General features: G+C 41.4%; 1 non-coding gene across 1 annotated transcript; it reads right to left on the minus strand.

Moving 5' to 3' along the window:
• Positions 1-8556: 8556 nt before the first annotated feature.
• On the minus strand, positions 8557-8675 carry LOC145392592 (5S ribosomal RNA). The gene has a single exon (XR_013896024.1). It is a non-coding gene; the product is annotated as a 5S ribosomal RNA (ribosomal RNA).
• Between the last annotated feature and the right edge of the window lie 10051 nt (positions 8676-18726).

Below are 18726 nucleotides of genomic sequence, written 5' to 3' on the forward strand. Positions count from 1 at the left end.
TCGGCATTGTTTACATGAATGTGAAGGTGGGTACGTGTCTGGGGCCGTTCAGTCTGGGGGCAGTCCGTCCGTGCAGCAGTCGGGAGTCGGTCAGGACTACCTCCCCCCCCTGAAGGGGGGAGAGGCAGTAGTGGCGTCCGCCATAGTTACCACTTCCCCCGTGAAGAGAAAAACGAACAAGGGAGAAATTGCCCTGGGAAAACACACCTAGTCTGAGATTACCCTCCCAAACCACTCTCGGGAGGACGTGCCTGTGTGTGACTCACACCCCAGAGCGATCAGTGTGGGTACACTCCAGAGGTGAGTAAGCAAAGGCAATCTCAGTAATTAGATATAGACAAATACTTTATCTACTAAGGCCAGGGAGGAAAATGAGGTCTAGCTAACCTAACTTTATTGAAAAACTCCCTAGTCGCGAACAAAAGAAAAAGCTAACGCCGGTGAGGCAACCCTGCAGCTAGAGGAGAGCTCAGAAACACGTCTTCCTTCTCCACGACCATTCATCAAAGTCCCGAACTCTCTGGTAGCAGGGAGAGAACTGTATAGTCTGGTGGCAAGGAAAGAACTAGTCAGCTTCGAGCAGCTTCGTGCACGAAGTAAATGAAATGAAACAACATTACTGAATATTATAACTAAATACATTGTTTTCTCCATGACCAGACTTATCTCTAGCGATAAATATTTTACCCAAATTATAAAGTACAGAAAACTATTTAAAAAAATGTGCTGTCGTGGGCAGAAATATTTAAACCCGAAATTCACGACAAAAAACTTGAAAGGGTTCAGCAAGGATGTAAGGTTGCTGGTTCCTTGAAGGCACTGATACGAAACAGGGAAGTGAGGATGGAAGTGAAAAAGATATTACATGAAAGTATTGTGGTACCAAATCTAACATGTGGAAGTGAAGCTTGGACGTTGTTGGAGGGACACAAGTCAAGAGTGAGAGCAGTGGAAATAAGAGAGGAGCTTGTCGAGTTACATGGACAGATCGACTGATAAATGAGGATGTGAAGGAGCGTTGTGGTGTGGATGTGGATGTGATAGGAATCGTTAGGAGAAACACACTCACGTGGTTTGGCCATGTGGATAGGATGGAGAGTGAAAGACTGACGAGGAGAGTGTATGTGAGTGAGGTGGAGGGGGAGAGAGGGAGGGGAAGGATTTGGATGAGATAGTGGGATGGAGTGGAGAGGTATATGAGAGATGTGGGTGTGAATTGGGAAAAGGACAGTGAAAAGTGGCGGGGGACAGGGAGACGTGGAAACGATTTGTTTGTGGCCACCCCTTATGGGATTGAGGGATCTGGTAATAGATAAATAGATAGAATTAGTGCCATACTTCCTAGTCATAAGCAAATCATAGGTAATTCAGCTCTAGACTTCATCTTCATATAATGTCCATGTTTCACTGTTTTACAGCAAAATTGGATTTTTTTTTTTTTTTTTTTTTTTTCACTTCATGGCAATCATTCAGCTACTGTATCCCACTGCGGTGAGAGGTTTTACGCAAAATAATGTGGCTAGCTGCAATATCCATCCAAGACATAAGCATATTTTTTTATCTCTTGGTCGTGCATATGAATAGGATTTCTAGTTCCTTAATATTAATATCTTAAAATGTTTTCTAACATGTTTGTTCCCCCTTCCAGGGTTCCAGAAGAAGGTTTTGCTACTTCAGCTAGAACAGCAGAAGATGTTTTCAGGGTGTATCTCAGAAAATAGTGACAACTCAATATCACCAAGAAAAGCAATAAAGATAATTAATACTGTACAAGATCTTGAGGCATTTGAAGATTAATTACTGAACCCTACCAAACACAGCGATATGGTTACGGCGTATTTTCGAATAGGTGGTACGAAGAAGAGGGACATGGTATCCAACCTACTGTGTAGGTTTTTGACCAAAAGCTTGATGTGCAAGTATAACATTCTTGGTCAAAGAGGCAAATTAGCTTTCAAAAAAAGAAAGTTGTACATAATAATTCAGGACAGTGTACTTAAGAAGTTCACCGATTCAGATAAAAAATAAATACAGTTAATGGTTGCCTCAAAACTGCGTAATTCACCCAAGTTAAGAGCAATTGAAAACTAATATCGCATTCTCTAAATCGGACTCCTATATACTGGAATTCTGCTTAATTGGACTTTACAGTCTACCTGGAATGACAGTTTTGTAATCCCTACCTTGACTTATGGGAATGAAGCATGGACCTTATTAGGAGAAAAATCAAGAGTGAGAGCAGTTGATATAGGTTATATGAGAGGAGCGTGTGGAGTGACATAGAGAGACAGATTGACAAGTGAGGAAGTGGAGGAGCGTTGTGGTGTTGACTTGGATGTGACTGAGAAAGTCAGGAGGATTACATTGATGTCGTTTCGAGATGTGGAGAGGATGGAGGATGAAAGAGTGACGAGGAAGGTCTATGTAAGCGACGTGGAGGGAGAAAGGGGGAGAGGGAACCCGAGAATGAGATGGAGGGATGGGCTGGAGAGATATATGAGGGAGGGGAGTGTGGGGTGGGGGGACGGCATGCAAATGGCAGGTGACAGGGTGACATGGAGGTGATTTGTTTATGGACACCCCTTACGGCATTGAGGCCACAGGCGATAGACAGATATGTATGTAGTGGGTGTCAGAGTGACATGTCTGTGGCTAACCTTTGCAGGAATAAGGCAGCAAGCTGTAGATCAGGGTTCTTCAGTTACTCTGAAGGTCTAGTTACACTCACTTCCTGTATAGTTGAGGTCATAAAAAAAAAAAAAAAAAAAACGGTATACCCAGGCTGTCTCATGACCTGAAGTGCTAACTTTTGGAGGTGATTCTTGGCCTTAAGGTTACCTATCACTCTTTCCCAGATGGCACCGAACCATGGTGCCCTGGCCGGTATGAACCGCCACTCACAATTTACCTTTATCAATTCACCCTGTAACCTTGGATCATTTTTTAACTCCCTAAACACATTGGCTCCACTTATAAATGTAGTGGCATTATCACTAATTATGAGTTCAGGGAAGCACCTTTCTACGATGGCGGTAAAACAACTCCACTACCTCATACTCATCACTACCCCTAGAGCTAGTAAATCCTTGCAGTTATAAACGTTCCTTTCCCATCTTGTTTACCTTCAAGTTTACTAAACTTGATCTTAGAACAAAGGTACAGTACGTTGTGAGCATTGACCTAATAGAGCCCTAACCTTGCTCTGCTGGCCCGTTTGCGTAACCAATGGGATCTGAATCGTTGGCAACAACACTGCATTATGACTCGAAGCCACAGCCATTGTCACTGTTGGTTCTTGGGTTACTGTTTGTTCATGGGGTTCAGAACGAGCAGTCGGATAACAAATAGTTGTAGTGTTTCTGCTGGCAATATCGACATGGCCTTACTTTGGGATTTGCACAACCATTACTACCATGATCTGCCGAGAAACATCCGACAAACAGCTTCAATTGCTTTGCTCTTTAATTTTGTCCCTTTTACTTTATACTTTGTACATCTGGCCCAAGAATGTCCTGATTTAAAACACAATTTACATCCATTCCTCTGCATAGGTTCAGCGTGTTTCACTTGCTTCACTGCATATGCTGTCGTAGCGGTCGCACACAAATGTTCTAAGGGATTCTGTCTACTTTCGATGTTACATACCTCCGTCTTTAACACACTTCCGAAAGTGCACCAGGGAGTTTATTATGGAGTAAAACAGCACAAATTTCACTCACAGTCACTCCCATTGTACTTAGTGATTCTAACGCACATTCAAATGATGCAGAAAAGTCCTTTAGTTCATTCACTTCATGAGGTGGAGGAGGTAGATTATATAATTTAGCAATGTGAGCAGCCTTTATGCGATCTTCTTGACCGTAGGTATTCTTTAAAACTGTGACTGCTGATTCATAACTAGCTGCTACCAAACTGAATCCACTAGTAATTCGGAGTGCTTCACCACTTAATTGTCCCTTAAGATATGTAAATTTCTGGATGTCTGTCAGATCTGTTCGGGAGTGCACACTACAGTCAAATAGCTCCCAAAAACCCAGCCACTGAATGGGATCACCTTCAAATACTGGCAGTTTCAGAGACGGTAATTTAATTCCCATTGCTTTCCGACTCTCTGCCCGTTCTTATACTACCGAGTCCTTGGCGGGTAATTCGACAGCACTCTCTAATTCTATTAAGTGTCTGTTGACCTTACTAACATATTCCATATCACTGATCACTTCTCCTTCTAGGTCTTCATCAGGATATAATTCATACAACTCCTGATTGTGAGAATCGATCTCGGTGAGGATTTTCTCAACCGTCACTTTCATACTTTTGATATCATGAAGGATTGCGGCATGTTCTATAAATTCTGTTAAGTTAGTGGTCAGTTTTGTGACTGTTCCCTTTTTGGGAGCTCTAAGCCTCTTTAATGATTTTATTCTATCCATAATATAATTGCAAATCATAATAAATAGATAGATAAATAGATAGATAGAGAGACAGATAGAAGCAGGGAGTCAGATGATGAGAAGGTATTGTGTCTGCAGGAATCGAGCAATGCTAAACATGCTTACGCACTCTTAACGCAAGGAATGCTTGATATGCACACGACAGCGCCTAGTGACCATACACACACATACACACAGGCTACTACAACTTTCCATCCACGAGGAACACACGTGACACACCCCTGCTACACCAGAATTTAGGAAAGAGAGCGGCAGACGGAGGTTAGCCACAGAACAGGTAAGAGAGAAGAAGACAGGCCTCAGAAGAGACAGGTCACAGTGAGAAGGGCTTGGCAATTAGAGAGAGAGAGACAGAGAGATAGATAGCGGGACGGGACTCTATACTTACGCTCACCACTCACTCCCACCACTCACTCCCGCCTACGCCTGACGCAGAGGTCAAGACACGCAGCAAAACACCAGAGCCATATTTATAACGCGACTTACTTACCTTTCTTCACCCAGCTTAAGCATCGCTACTCAGTATTCACCACAGCTACCAGTGTGGGAAGCCGACGTCACCATGTGCTGAGACGACAACACGCCAATCAACCCGTGAAAAACAACGCTATCACCACGTGCAACACCACTCACACCCTTTCCACCACGGTAAAAATTAGTGAGTTACTTCATTTATACAATACACAGTGATAGACAATAAGCTTCTGCACAAACATATAAAACGTGCTGTATAGTTAGCTTAAATACACATACTTACTTCAGTTATCTGCATAACTCAAACACTAAATAATCACAAACAATAAATATTCTTCACCGTATATATATATATTCATTCATTTATTATAACATTTATTTACTACCAACGAGTGTTACCATTTAGACCTACATAAAATACGTGTTTCATACATGCAGCGATACATTATTACATCTACAAAGTAATAAAGAAAATATACCATCACAGTTACTCAGTGAGCAATTAAAAGAAATGTATTTAACACTTTTTAATTAAAACTACCTAGTGGAAACATATAAATTAAGTTAGAAGGTAAACTAGAAAAAAAAAAAAAATGGCCAACACAAATGACGTTAGCAAGAGTGAACATCTTCAACACAATCGTGAAGACAAAGATTTCCACACAGTGCTGACACACATATTGCCCACGATAGGTACAAGTGAACAACAAATCAGTGTATATAGTTAATACTGTATATATGTATATATATTTTTTATATAAAACAACAAAATATGGGACTATATAATATCATTTTCAATAATACCTGTGCAATATAAACTAAACTTTAAGAAAGTATCCCAAGGAAATTAGCCAGTAATTATGCAACCAAGAACAACATGGAAAAAGCGTACACAAACTAAGAAAAACAAACTATAGAAAATCAATACATACAAAAAAAAAAAAAAAGAAAGAAAGAAAGAAAAGTAAGAAAGAAAAAAGAAAAATAGAGTAAGATCACATAACAAACAAATGAAAATAAGTGTAAGTGTTCCTACATATGTCAAAATACCACATAAATTACAAACAAAAAAGCAAATTGTTGTCTCCACAAACAAGTGGCATGGCACATCATCACCATCATCGACCACAGCATATGATAGGACTGCAATTATTACAATTATGTAACTCCATATTATAATTATGTAACGACAAACGATTACATTATGTTACACTTGCTACAATTATGTAACTACAAACAATATGTACCAATTTATGTGACAGTTGCATTAACAAGATGTAACTTTTATGTAACCTTAACTACAATTATGTAACTACAAACAATACTACAAACAATATGTACCATTTCTGTGACAGTTGCATTAACAAGATGTAACTTTTATGTAACTTTAACTACAATAATGTAAATACAAACAATACTACAAACAGTATGTACCATTTCTGTAACAGTTGCATTAACAAGATGTAACTTTTATGTAACTTTAACTACAATTATAAGGCCAAGACACTTATATAAGGCCAACACAATTATGCATTAACACAATATAAGTCATACAATTATAGCACAATTCTGTAATACCAGTATCATCATACAAGTTAGGTGAAATATTAGACATTACTAAGGTGATAACTCTATGTAATGTATAACCTAGCAGTATTACCATTGCACAATTATATGCGTACGTCTGTTGTACATGCACGTCTTACAAAGTGTTATACAACAACCATTGCATTTATTCAAATATGTATACAACTTGTTTAAAATGTAATATTACTGAATAATCACTATTTACTATGAATATTATATGTATACAATATTCATACAATTATGTTACTTTTACAATATTATGTATTTCACTTAATTAGCTTATAAGTTCATTATAATGTGTATATAATATATATTAATATGTTAGGACTATTAACTGTCGATGGTACGCCATTTTTGCGCGGCCGAGCAGTGTGGTAGGACTCCATATTATAACTGCAAATCATAATAAATAGATAGATAAATAGACAGATAGAGAGACAGATAGAAGCAGGGAGTCAGATGATGAGAAGGTATTGTGTCTGCAAGAATTGAGCAATACTAAACATGCTTACACACTCTTAACGCAAGGAATGCTTGATAGGCACACGACATCGCCTAGTGACCATACACACACACATACACACAGGCTGCTAGAACTTTCCATCCACGAGGAACACACGTGACACACCCCTGCTACACCAGAATTTAGGAAAGAGAGTGGCAGACGGAGGTTAGCCACAGAACAGGCAAGAGAGAAGGAGACAGGCCTCAGAAGAGACAGGTCACAGTGAGAAGGGCTTGGCAATTAAAGAGAGAGAGACAGAGAGATAGAGAGCGGGACGGGACTCTATACTTACGCTCTGTGTGAGAGACTTGTTAATAATTTCAAGACAAATAAAAATAGTCCCATACTATTCTTTACCTCTCCTGTCACTACATGACAAATGGGAAGCTACTCCAAGATATAAAAACCGCTCGTCAACAAATCTAAAATATATATATAACTCAACCACAAAGGAACCTACACAGTCTTTTATGACACAAAGTCATTTATGACATTATTATATAGGCAATTAAGTGAAAGAAGATGACAACAATGCAGAATTTCAAGTTGATTGTAGTCTTTCTTGGGCGAATCCAAATTAAAATAAAATGAATTAAAACTAAGCCAGATTTCTATATTAAAATTTTGATAAATAATTTTGTCAAGCCCCTGTTAGGGTAGTATGTTAGGCAGTCCAGGAGATCAAACTCTAAACTCCCTCACAAGGAGCTTATTGCCTAAGAAAGCAACACGCTCTTTATAAAAGGCCATCCAATACCCTTTTGCTGCCTGGTGCATCCAGGCACGCCAAACTTGCGGACATAAAAGGCTGGAGCATCATCTGGAAACTGCACCGGACGATCTAGCGGGAATCTCCGGACATATTAATGTCCCACGCAACATATGGTTGATCGCCAACACGGCACAAACAATGCTCAAGCTCTCACACCGCAACCCCCTATTATTTATCACTTGATATAATCCTGGTCACGGCACCAATTTATGTTAGTTATCACTGTAGGGGGTCTTAATTATAAACTAACATAAAACGAAACAACAACTCACCATTATAATATACGGTATGTGAACATGGCGTTTTGATCAGTACTCAGTATAAATATGCTAGGCCCAATAAATATGCTGAGTACTTAGCTGTGGTGTTGACGGTAATAAATGCAGAGAGATGGCTGATCGCTGTAGAGAGTATGAGGCACGTATATTTACTGTTTAGTGGCAGGTTGAAACTGAACTTTTTTTTTTTTTTTTTTTCCTATCGATCATTGGGGCCGGAGCCCCTAGTCATTAAGGCAAAATATATATATGTATAAACATTGATACATATATATACGAACATATATATATACATACATACACACATCCAAGCTTATGAACATACACACTTTCATGCACACGTATATATATATATATATATATATATTTTCATTCATAGCCAGACGCCATGTATCTCAAACGGGGTGGCCAAGGGCTTAGAGTTAATTGTTTTACAGGGAGGGGCACTAATCCTCCACCAACCCCACTTGACACGTAGGGAGAACGTTATGCCAACAGCATCTGGTGTTCCCAGGCGGTCACCCATCCAAGTACTAACCAGATCCAACGTTGCTTAACTTCGCTGATCGGACGGGAAGCGGTGTACTCAACGTGGTATGGCCGTTATATATATATATATATATATATATATATATATATATATATATATATATATATATATATATAATATATATATATATATAATTTCTATTTTATTATATTTTTGTAGTTTTATTTTTACTATGACTTTTTTTTATTTTTTTAAATTTTTTTTAACCTTATAATACTTATAAACTAAAATGCCTAATCTAAATACCCTACAACTAACCACCTAACAGACAAATCGCTAACCTATACTAAATCCTAAGAGACAAATAACTAGACCTACACTAATTGTAACAAAGCCTCGACCAAAAGAACACCATCGACTGCAGATATGAAATGCCTTTCTACATTACATACCTGCACTCATCACCTGGTGACTGTCAGTCGAGGCACAACCTAATATAGGGGACATTAATATATAAAAGGGAACCAGACGAGTCAGGAACATTTCCATATACGTTTGCTGTCCTCCCTAATTAGAATAACTTAAGCAAGATGGTATAGTGTATTTACATAATTTGTACAAAAAGTGAAGAACCTCGCCCAGCAGACCACAATCGACTGCAATTGCCCAATACCTGTCTATATTGCACACTTGCACTCATCCGCTGGTGACTGTTAGTCGAGGAACGGGGTTTAATGCAGGTGACATCAATATTAGAAATAGATCAGTGGGTGGAGGAACTATTTCAAATATGTCAACTGTCAACCCTAATTAACAGTACAATATATACGCATTTACAGTTGATAAAAACCATAACCATACAGTAAAAAAGTCACATCACTCTGATCAGTCCGGTCTCTCTCTGGAAAGCCATCAATTTATCAGTCATAACAATGTCCTCATCACCCAGGATGGTGGAAAGGGTAAAGGGGACGTCTACTGCACCGCAGTAATTTATAAGTGAAGTGCGTTCACGAATACATCGCCGACAGCGCAGGATAATATGACTGATAGATAACACCGCATCACAGATGTCACAGTGCGGTGGGAAACGTCTTTCCATATATGTTTCATTTGAGTTAAAATGGTGGCATTGAGCCGTAGCCGTGACAATACTTTTTCTTCAAGGCGACTGGGATGGTTGCCAGTGTCCCAGTCGCCCAGGTACAGCTTACAAGTTGGAATATTAAGTCTGGTCCACTGACCTTGCCACAGAGGATTTATTGATTTCTTTCCGAGAGAGAGACTCGACCGTAGATCACGAGGAACGTCCTAAGTCTCCTCGAGCTCTACAGCAGACTTTGCAAGTAAGTCAGCCTGCTCATTGCCGTAGATACGACAATGACCAGGCACCCAGATCTGCGTGAATGACTTGTTGCAGGAATGCAACTTATTAACGATGCGGCCCTGGATCTCGTGAGAGTCTGTAGTACAAGATGCAATTGCCTGAAGGGCTGATTTTAAATCTGAAAATGTGACAAATGAGTCATGCCTAGAATTGAGAGCATAGTCTATGGCTTTGTCAATAGCAAAAAATTCGGAGGTAAACACAGATGTATGAGTCGGGAACCGATACCTAAGTGCACATTCAGTCGACCACACACTTGCACCCACACATTCACTCAACTTGGAGCCCTCGGTGTACAATTGATGGGACCCCAAGTAACTAACGATGATAATACGAAACAAGTGGTGGACCTCCTCCTCTGGTGCCTTAACCTTTGGTGCTGAGAGCCATGATACATCCACTGTAAAGCCAGGTGGCTCCCAAGGCGCTATATTATTAAACACCAGCTTGTCACAGTCACTGGGGTCCACACCAAGCTCCTGAGTCAGTAAGTGGAGGTGAACGGCAAGTGGCCGACGCACCCCCTACAGAAGGTGGTGGTATTGATGTAGGGGGGTACAGGCCACATTGCCAATATTACTATTCCTATATGTTCGAAGGCCATAGGACCAAGCCAGGTGGTCACGGCGAATACAGAGGGGAGGTGCATTCGCCTCCACTTCCATACGAGCCACACGGGTACACCCGACGGCTCCAAGACACATTTGCAAACATTTATTCTGTAGCATATCCAATCCTTTCAGCATGGCATCGGATGCCGAGCCATACACCTGTGCGCCATAGTCTAGCTTCGATTGAATAAAGATTTTCTGTTGGCACCCCAGGTAGTACCCGCTAAGTACTTGAGAAAATTTAACTGTTTATCACAACGAGCAAGCAAAGTATTAACGTGAAGTTTAAAATTCATTCTACTATCAAAATGTATTCCTAAAAATTTTACAGAATTTTGAAAAGGTACCGCCTGATTATCCAAAGTTAAGCACAAATTAGGTACGTTACGATTAGTGAAGACTACAGCGGCACACTTACGGACGGAAAACTTAAATCCCCACTGCAAGGCAAATTGGTGGATGGAGTCAAGGGCTGCTTGAATCCGCCAGCCGAAAATTGTGCATTACGGGAAGAGTGCCATATTGCACAATCGTCAGCTAGAGCGAGTATCTAAGATTCCTCGGGATGGGAGCTGATGACAGAATATCATTGATCATAATACTAAATAAAGTAGGACTAAGCACACTTCCCTGCGGCACCCTGTTTTCCTGGATAAATATATCCGATGTTACGTTACGGGGCAAGTTGACAGAGAAAGTCCCCTCCCTCAAGAAATTTGAAATACAGATAGGTAAATTTCCTCTTAAACCATAAGCATAGAGCATCATTAGTATACCGTGTCCCCATGTCATGTCATAGGCTTTATGGATGTCCAAGAACACCCCTATCATGAATTCTTTATTGGTAAATGCTTCTGCAATACAATGCTCCAAATTCATTAAATGATCTAGTGAACTTCTGTATTTACGGAAGCCACATTTTTTATCATTTATCAAATTCTTCGAATCTAAAACAAAAAGAAGCCTATTGTTTACCATACGTTCCATGACCTTACATAGACAAGAAGTCAACACAATAGGACGAAATGAAGTGGGATTCATAAGATGACCAGCCTTTTTGGGTATCGGTATGACGTGCACAAGGTGCCATGAGTTTGGGAACTTTCGAGATGCCCAGATCTCATTTACAATGCTAACATCTTAATCAGGTTGTCCTGATTAAGATGCTGGATCATACCGTACGTGATGGTGCCTGGTCCAGGGCTGGTGTCTTTACAAGATTTAAGGGTAAGGAGCAGTTCAACTAGCGTAAACTCTTGGTTGTACGGGGAGTCTATGTCTTCTATGGCAAAGTCAATGATCCGTAGCTCAGCCGTGCGTTTATGATGTTGGAAACGTGGATCATAATTGGCGGAGCTACTTACTTCAGAAAAACGCCTGGCGAGGATGTTAGCAACGTCCACGGGTCGTCATAGATGGTATTATCGACCTTCAGGGTGGTAATTGGGAAGTATGGGCCTTTATTATTTAATATTCTTATGGTGGACCAGAATTTACTTAATGGTGTTGTATGAGTCACCGTGGACACAAAAGGACCGCCAGGAGTCACGTTTGGCCCTTCTTATTATTCTCCTTCCCTCAGCCCGTGCCTGTTTGTATGCAATAAAATTTTTCTCAGTGGGCTGACTATCAAAAATCCTGTGTCTCCTATTGCATTTTCTTAATACTTGTCGGCAATCCGGCATCCACCAGTGTGCTTTACGCTTCACATGAATTGTAGAAGTCTTTGGAATAGCAGCCTCAGCTGCGTGTAATATGGAAGTAGTTACATTTTCGACCTTAACATCTATGGTCTCCCCAGATATATCTAAATTGGCGATCCTTGAGAAGGATCCCCAATCTCCTTTCTTATAGTTAAATTTTGGAGGTGAAGGGTCCAAAACGATGTCGCGTGTATAAGAAAGGCAGATGGGTAAATGATCACTTCCCAAGGAGTCGTCATAAGGATTCCATAAAAAATCTTGATATATACCAGGGGAGGCAAAAGATAAGTCAATGGCCGAAAAGTTACCAGTACGATCATCTACACGAGTTCCTCTACCATCGTTCAGAAGACAGAAGTTGGACTGCAGTATTAGGTCAGCTACTTGCTCCCCATGACCATCAATCCTCAAGCTACCCCATTGATAGTGATGGGCGTTAAAATCGCCCAACACTAACTTATTCCCAGGGAGATGTTCAACTAGTGAATTTAAAGGATCACTCTCAATGGGGCCATGTGGAGGACAGTACAGAGAGCAAACAGACAGAACCGTGTTATTAAATTTACTCTGCACGTGACCGCTTCCAGAGTAAAATTTAGAATCACTTCCGTTTGTGGGTGTGATTTGTGTGTGTATATGGCGACTCCGTGACCTTCATATCTTCTATACGAGTGGTAGTGTTTTAATTGTGGAGGATCAGGGTGATCCTCCAGGTGCGTCTCCTGTAAACAAACAACGTCTGGCCTGTGTATAGAAAGCAAGATTGTTATATTGTGTAACTTATTCCCAATACGTCTACAATTCCACTGTACTATAGTGAATGCAGCGGTTTAAGATTTTCGACGTTGGCCAGTGTTTTTGTATGCTCCCCGCGACTAGGCGAGTGGCTACCGGGGGACTTTTCCTGGTTCTTACTCATGGAAACCTCCATATTCTCATCAATTACAAGGCTCCCAGACTCCACCGAGGAAGAGCTATTCTTTCTCTCCCTCGCTGGACCAGGAGCAGGAAGGGCATGAAGACGTGACTGTTTAGTGAGGGTGGTCAAATGAATCTTGTCAGATTTGTCTGGTTTCGATTTTGGCCGCACTGACTGCGAAGGAGCAGCGGCAGCCTGGGAATAGGAAGTAGCAACAGGGATGTCCGTAAGAGAGTTGGAGCGTACTGGAGGCTTAGACTGAGAGGTAGGGCGTGAGGCATGTGGAGCGAATGTTAGGTCAGTCTGTGTCTCATGGTGCACATCACGGGTCGGGACACAACCGCCGATGCATAGGAGATATTAGGCTTGGGAGTTGGATGCAACTCCTTCACCTTCTCCTAACATCGTAGAAGGAAATGCCCTGTGTCACTTTTACTGTGCGCACCTCCTTCTCCTCCTTCCACTTGGGACAAGCCCTCGAGGAAGTGGAGTGAGCATCCTACAGTGAAAGTAGCACTCAGTCTCGGATGTACAGTTGTCAGCAGAGTGACCTACAGCTGCGCACTTGCCACACACGATGCTGGAAGCCCGACAAGCCTTTTCATGGTGTCCATAGAGCTGACATTTTGAACAACGAAGGGGGTTCGGGGTGTATGGTCTAACATTTACAATTTCGTATCCAACCTTCACATTGGCTGGAAGAGATACTTTGCCAAAAGTGAGAACAACTGTTGTGGTCTTCGTCCTTATGCCTTCTGAGAATCTGGTAATGAACCTCGCCTCTATGACATCTTGCTGAGAAAGTTCCTGTACAATTTCTTCTTCCTCCGTAAGCACAAGATCCCTGCAGGTGATAACACCCTTGCAGGAATTCATGGAGTGGGGAATCGTTGTTTGGACATCGTGTCAATAGAACTTCCTCAGTTTAAGCAAATCCTTGACCTGGGCTGAATTCATGGTTTTTACGAGGAGGTCTCCACTAGCAAGTTTTTTCACTTGTTCCGCCTCTCCTGCACACCCATCAATCACCTTCTTGATGATGAAGGGATTGAGGCTGGACAGGGGAGTGGAACCAACCACATGAATCATGACAAACTCGGCATTGTTTACATGAATGTGAAGGCGGGTACGTGTCAGGGGCCGTTCAGTCTGGGGGCAGTCCGTCTGTGCAGCAGTCGGAAGTCGGTCAGGACTACCTCCCCCCCCTGAAGGGGGGAGAGGCAGTAGTGGCGTCCGCCATAGTTACCACTTCCCCCTCACGGGGGAAGTGGGAAGAAAGAGAAAAACGAACAAGGGAGAAATTGCCCGGGGAAAGCATACTTAGTCTGAGATTACCCTCTCAAACCACTCTCGGGAGGACGCGCCTGCGTGTGACTCACACCCCAGAGCGATCAGTGTGGGTACACTCCAGAGGTGAGTAAGCAAAGGCAATCTCAGTAATTAGATATAGACACCTACTTTATCTACTAAGGCCAGGGAGGAAAATGAGGTCTAGCTAACCTAACTTTATTGAAAAACTCCCTAGTGACGAACAAAAGAAAAAGCTAACGCCGGTGAGGCAACCCTGCAGCTAGAGGAGAGCTCAGAAACACGTCTTCCTTCTCCACGACCATTCATCAAAGTCCCGAACTCTCTGGTAGCAGGGAGAGAACTGTATAGTCTGGTGGCAAGGAGAGAACTGGTCAGCTTCGAGCAGCTTCGGGCAAGAAGTAAATCAAATAAAACAACATTACTGAATATTATAACTAAATACATTGTTTTCTCCATGACCAGATTTATCTCTAGCGATAAATAATATTTTACCCAAATTATAAAGTACAGAAAACTATTTACAAAAATGTGCTGTCGTGGGCGGGAATATTAAAACCCGAAATCCACGACAAAATACTTGAAAGGGTTCAGCAAGGATGAAAGGTTGCTGGTTCCTTGAAGGCACTGATACGAAACAGGGAGTAGGATGGAAGTGAAAAAGTTATTACATGAAATATTGTGATACCAACTCTAACGTGTGGAAGTGAAGCTTGGACGTTGTTGGAGGGACACAAATCAAGAGTGAGAGCAGTGGAAATGAGAGAGGAGCTTGTCGAGTCACATGGACAGATCGACTGACAAATGAGGATGTGAAGGAGCGTTGTGGTGTGGATGTGGATGTAATAGGAATCGTTAGGAGAAACACACTCAGGTGGTTTGGCCATGTGGATAGGATGGAGAGTGAAAGACTGACGAGGAGAGTGTATGTGAGTGAGGTTGAGGGGGAGAGAGGGAGGGGAAGGATTTGGATGAGATAGTGGGATGGAGTGGAGAGGTATATGAGAGATGTGGGTGTGAACTGGGAGAAGGACAGTGAAAAATGGCGGGGGACAGGGAGACGTGGAGACGATTTGTTTGTGGCCACCCCTTATGGGATTGAGGGATTTGGTAATAGATTAATAGATAGAATTAGTGCCATACTTCCTAGTCATAAGCAAATCATAGGTAATTCAGCTCTAGAGTTCATCTTCATATAATTTCTATGTTTGACTGTTTTACAGCAATATTGGACGTTTTTTTTTTTTATGTTTTCACTTCATGGCATTCATTGAGCTACTGTATCCCACTGCGGTGAGAGGTTTTACGCAAAATAATGTGGCTAGCTGCAATATCCATCCAAGACATAAGCATATTTTTTTTTACATCTTGGTTGTGCATATGAATAGGATTTCTAGTTCCTTAATATTAATATCTTAAAATGTTTTCTAACATGTTTGTTCCCCCTTCCAGGGTTCCAGAAGAAGGTTTTGCTACTTCTGCTAGAACAGTAGAAGATGTTTTGAGGGTGGATCTCAGAAAATAGTGACAACTCAATATCACCAAGAAAAGCAATAAAGATAATTAATACTGTACAAGATCTTGAGGCATTTGAAGATGAATTACTGAACCCTATCAAACACAGTGATATGGTTAAGGCGTATTTTCGAATAGGTGGTACGAAGAAGAGGGACATGGTATCCAACCTACTGTGTAGGTTTTTGACCAAAAGCTTGATGTGCAAGTATAACATTCTTGGTCAAAGAGGCAAATTAGCTTATAAAAAAAGAAAGTTGTACATAATAATTCAGGACAGTGTACTTAAGAAGTTCACCGATTCAAATAAAAAATAAATACAGTTAATGGTTGCCTCGAAACTGCGTAATTCACCTAAGTTAAGAGCAATTGAAAACTAATATCGCATTCTCTAAATCGGACTCCTATATACTGCAATTCTGCTTAACTGGACTTTACAGTCTACCTGGAATGTCCCTCTATACACCAGAAAAAGTCCAGTAAATCCAAAAAATGTCTGGTTTATCCGTCAAAAATATCCATTGTAAATGAATTCCGGTATATATATATATATATATATATATATATATATATATATATATATATATATATATATATATATATATATATGTGTGTGTGTGTGTGTGTGTGTGTGTGTGAGTCCGGTTAAGAGAGGTTTTACTGAATGTAGATGCCACTAGGGGTGTAGGTTGGTATCCTACTGTTAAGTGCTTTGGGCTGTAGCATAGCCTCGGGCCCATGCACCCGGCTCCAGGTAAAATGTGGTTCAGCAGTTGCTGTAAGAATGTGGTGAAAAATCTAGTTAATATACCGTTAATTTACAGGAAATGATGAATGGAAATGTTTTCAAGTAAATGGGTAGTGTGATGAGTAAGGATGGAAGTTTGGAGGATAAAGTGCAGGAAAAGGTGCAACAGGAAAGGGTACTACAGGGAAGGAAAGTTGCTGGAGCCCTCAAGGCACTGAGAAGGAATAGGGAAAAAAGTATGGAAGTTAAGAAGACATTACATGACAGTTTTGTAATTCCTACCTTGACTTATGGGAATGAGGCATGGACCTTATTAGGAGAAAAATCAAGAGTGAGAGCAGTTGAAATAGGTTATATGAGAGGAGCGTGTGGAGTGACATGAAGAGACAGATTGACAAATGAGGAAGTGGAGGAGCTTTGTGGTGTTGATGTGGATGTGACTGAGAAAGTCAGGAGGAATACATTGATGTCGTTTCGAGATGTGGAGAGGATGGAGGATGAAAGAGTGACGAGGAAGGTCTATGTAAGCGACGTGGAGGGAGAAAGGGGGAGAGGGAGACCGAGAATGAGATGGAGGGATGGCCTGGAGAGATATATGAGGGAGGGGAGTGTTGGGTGGGGGGACGGCATGCAAATGGCAGGTGACAGGGTGACATGGAGGTGATTTGTTTATGGACACCCCTTACGGCATTGAGGCCACAGGCGACAGATAGATAGGTATGTAGTGGGTGTCAGAGTGACATGTCTGTGGCTAACCTTTGCAGGAATAAGGCAGCAAGCTATAGATCAGGGTTCTTCAGTTACTTTTAAGGTCTAGTTACACTCACTTCCTGTATAGTTGAGGTCATAAAAAACAAAAAAAAATACCGGTATACCCAGGCTGTCTCATGACCTGAAGTGCTAACTTTTGGAGGTGATTCTTGGCCTTAAGGTTACCTATCACTCTTTCCCAGATGGCACCGAATCATGGTGCCCTGGCCGGTATGAACCGCCACTCACAATTTACCTTTACCAATTCACCCTGTAACCTTCGATCATTTTTTAACTCCCTAAACACATTGGCTCCACTTATAAATGTAGTGGCATTATCACTAATTATGAGTTCAGGGAAGCCTCTCCTGCTACAGAACCGACGGAAGGCATGAATGAAGGATTCACAAGAGAGGTTTGACACCGTCTCAATGTGTATAGCCCTAGTAACTGCACAGGTAAACAACACTACATATAATATTCCTACGGTACCCTTTTCTTTAATGGGTAGAGCACCTGTGTAGTCTACTCCCGTTACTGGAAATGGGTTCACTTCCTGAACCCTAAAGTAGGGTAATGGCGGAGCCTGTACAGCACTATATGGGGCACCTTGTAACCTTTTACAAGTTATACATTTCCTTAAAACCTTCTTTACCATTTGTCTGATCCTAGGAATCCAAAATCTTTGTCTTCTGTAACTTACAACATAACTTACTCCACTATGGCTACACACCTTGTGGCAGTACTCAGAAAGGAGAGCCGCTAACCTGTGTTTCCTAGGTATTAGGATGGGGTACTTAGCCTCCTCCTTTAAGTCCGACAACTGTAACATACCTTTACAACGTAACAGCCCACCTTCCATATAGAGGCCTAACTGCTTCACAACATTACTTGGTGTCCCCTTTCCAGTGGATAAATAATGGTAATATTCAGGGTACTCTTCCATTTGAGCTAACTTAATCATTACTGATTCTGCTATCCTTATTTCCGGCACTGTCATATAAGCCGGCATTGCCTCATGTATTCTTTGTCTCCTATCTTTCAGTGTCTTCATAAATCTCAATACCCACGCCATCACATGCCTTGTCTTCACATAAGAACCATATTGGTCCCAATTCAATTTGGCAGGAAGGGTTACCGATACTGGCAATGACAGGGTCTCTTCAAGGAGACAACCCGTGGTGACGTCCCCAACTTCCTCAAATGGACCATTTTCCAGCCAGATTGT

Source organism: Coenobita brevimanus, chromosome 22 (genome assembly GCF_032717465.1).
Source record: "Coenobita brevimanus isolate Jiangsu-jjx chromosome 22, ASM3271746v2, whole genome shotgun sequence".
Taxonomy (NCBI): domain Eukaryota; kingdom Metazoa; phylum Arthropoda; class Malacostraca; order Decapoda; family Coenobitidae; genus Coenobita; species Coenobita brevimanus.